Source organism: Fukomys damarensis, unplaced genomic scaffold, assembly GCF_012274545.1.
Source record: "Fukomys damarensis isolate Sample0158 unplaced genomic scaffold, DMR_v1.0_HiC HiC_scaffold_23, whole genome shotgun sequence".
Lineage (NCBI taxonomy): Eukaryota > Metazoa > Chordata > Mammalia > Rodentia > Bathyergidae > Fukomys > Fukomys damarensis.
Window position 1 is genome coordinate 12,454,720 of NW_022900935.1, and position 2,736 is coordinate 12,457,455.

The following is a 2,736-nucleotide window of genomic DNA, read 5'->3' on the forward strand; positions in this document are numbered from 1 at the left end:
AAAAAAAAAAAAAAAAAATCTAGTTAGACTAATCAGGAAAAAGAAAGAGGAGATATAAATTACCAATATTAAACAAACAAAAATTACCAATATCTTTATTAGGAGCCAAAGAGGGTTATTAATATATAACTGGCAAAAATGAAAAGAAAAGCTGGGTGTGGTGGCACACCCTTAATCCAACAATCTGGTGAAGCTAAGGTAGGAGGATCACAAATTCACACCCAGCCTGGGCAATTTACAGCCTAGTGAGACCCTATCTTTAAAGAAAAGAAAAGATGTAACTTATTGCAAAGACCCTGGGGGTTCCATCTCCAGTACCACACAAAAAGGAAGAAATAGGGCAATTTTTGTTTTTGGTATGGGGGGATTGAACTTGGGTCCTTGCACTTGCAAGGCAGGCCACCGAACCACTGAGCTAAATCCCCAGCCCAAAATTGGGTAATTTTAACAGCTTTACCTCTGTTCAAGAAACTTCATCTGGTTTTAGGTAAAGAAAAATGTGCCTGTAAATTTACACTGCTTTTCACAACCACCGTTGACATTTAGTGCCTCCACAGGTTCACTCAGCTCATCCAAATATTAGCCTGTCACAGTTTGAAGTAGAGTTCCAGTTTTTGACTGTTCCAGGCTCTTTTTTGGGGGATCAAACTCGGGTCCTTCCGTTTGCAAGGCAGATTCCAGAACCACTGAGCTAAATCCCCAGTTATTCCAGGTTCTTAAAAGACTGCCCTTCGAGGATAGTGCGGGCCCTGGTGTCTGTCCAAGGTGCTGACAGCGTGCCTGAATTCATGGTTCAGTTTTGAGTTAAGGCTCCTGAGCTCACCACCCTCAATCCCCGGGGCTCTGCGTTCCGTGGGATCTGTCCGTGGTCCTGAGCACAATTTTCATTTGCCACTACAGCCTTAGTCTACGTCAGGGTCCATTATTTGGTCACACCCTGCACGTGTGAGGACCCAAGAAGGTGCTCCCTTTTGGCTGCATTGTCCCTGCAGCACCCAACTTGCTGAGGTCAAGTTCTCGAGACAGATGGCCTCAACACTTGGGGAAGGAGGCCAGGCATTTGTTGACAAATCCAGACCCCTGAGGAGAAGTCTAGCAAGATCAGGACCACTGCTAGCAGAGCTCCAGCCTTGCGGATAGCTAATGAAGGAAACCTGACACATGGACTTGGTACAATTGTAGACAGATGGCCTCAACACTTGGGGAAGGAGGCCAGGCATTTGTTGACAAATCCAGACCCCTGAGGAGAAGTCTAGCAAGATCAGGACCACGGCTAGCAGAGCTCCAGCCTTGCGGATAGCTAATGAAGGAAACCTGACACACGGACTTGGTACAATTGAGGGTGATGGATAAGGCCACAGACTGGCAGCAAAGAATGATCAGGGCAGCCCTCAAATACCATGTGCCAAGCCTAGGATGCAACCTTTGGGTTCAGATGGGCCTGAGGGGCTCTCATGAATCTGAGCCTGTCCAGTTCTTTTGCTGCAACTTGACAGTTTACTTTCCCAAAGGCAGCCCAATATTACGGGCTGAGCTTCTTTGAAAGCAGATTTGCTCCAGGTCAGGCCAAACATGGAGGGTTTCGCCGTCCCCTGTGTGTGACATTCAAATGATGAGGATAGAGATAGAAATGGGATCAACCAGAGTGGGAGCATCTTGAGGAGAATAGAGAGCCAATTTCCAACTAGTATGTTTAGTTCCTACTATGTAGCAGGAACTGCAAAGATCTTTTATATATACTTCTTTATTAACTCAAATGATCCAGTGAGATCCAAATGATCCTGGTCCCATACACATAGAGTAAGCAGGGCCTAGAGGGGCAAACAACGGACTCAAAGCCATGTGACCAATGTGTGCAGAACCTTTGCTTTTTCTTTCACATGATGTAAGCTCCAGGCTGAGCCTTGCACCCATGAACCCACAATGGACCTTCAAAGCAGGGAGTGCCCTTCTGAAGACCAACCATCCTTGTACCAGCCGTACCTGGTCTGGCTGAATGACACAGGTATCGGCCATGCTGCTCTCCTTTGGTCAGCAAAAGCTACAGGAACTCTGGGCATCCATGAGGCCGGGGGATTGGAGGAGTCTGGAGATCTAGGTGGCAAGAATTGAGGGGGCGCAGAAAGAACTTCTGTGAAAGGAGGAAGCTGGTATGAACGGGGGTGGTAGAGGGCTGGCCCCCTGCTGTTCCCAGAACGATTCTCACCTGCCGATCGATGGCTGGAGACTCACGCAAGTGCTAATCAGCTCCATTGACACACACAGGCTGGGGCTACACTCCATTTTCACATGGAATGGCAGATCGATTCTTCATTCTCTACAGTCCCCGACTGGCCTCATCAGGCCATCTGTCCTTGGGGGACTGAGAGGCTGGTTAACTCTCTGTACCTCTGGCCACCGTGTGCTTTCCCCTTCTCTATATTGTCCTCCAGACATATTTTTTCCCCTAAACCAGCGCCAGGCAAAGCAGCATAGTGGAATTCTTGGCTAGGCATCCAAAAGGCCTAGGTTCCACTTTTAGATAAGCAGCAAGTTGGGTGACTTTGAATCAGTCACTTCACTTCTAACTCAATTTTCTCAGCTGTTTAGTGGTGATAAAAATGTCAGTCCTGCAGCCTTTCTCTGAGGACTCAATACATTTAATGAATGTAATGATAAGAAATATTGAAAAATTGGGCTGGGGATTTAGCTCAGTGGCACCATGCCTGCCTTGCAAGCACAAGGTCCTGAGTTTGA

General features: G+C 47.3%; 2 long non-coding RNA genes across 2 annotated transcripts in view; one reads left to right on the forward strand and one right to left on the reverse strand.

Annotated features, from left to right (window-relative positions):
* LOC104876982 overlaps positions 1–851 on the reverse strand; it is a 12,584-nt gene extending 11,733 nt beyond the window's left edge. The window contains exon 1 of the long non-coding RNA XR_784470.1: positions 458–851. This is a non-coding gene — a long non-coding RNA (uncharacterized LOC104876982). The remainder of the gene's footprint in view (positions 1–457) is intronic.
* Positions 852–1,197: 346 nt separating this feature from the next.
* Positions 1,198–2,736, forward strand: part of LOC104876981 — a 3,980-nt gene continuing 2,441 nt past the window's right edge. The window contains exons 1-2 of the long non-coding RNA XR_784469.2: positions 1,198–1,330; positions 1,891–2,005. This is a non-coding gene — a long non-coding RNA (uncharacterized LOC104876981). The remainder of the gene's footprint in view (positions 1,331–1,890; positions 2,006–2,736) is intronic.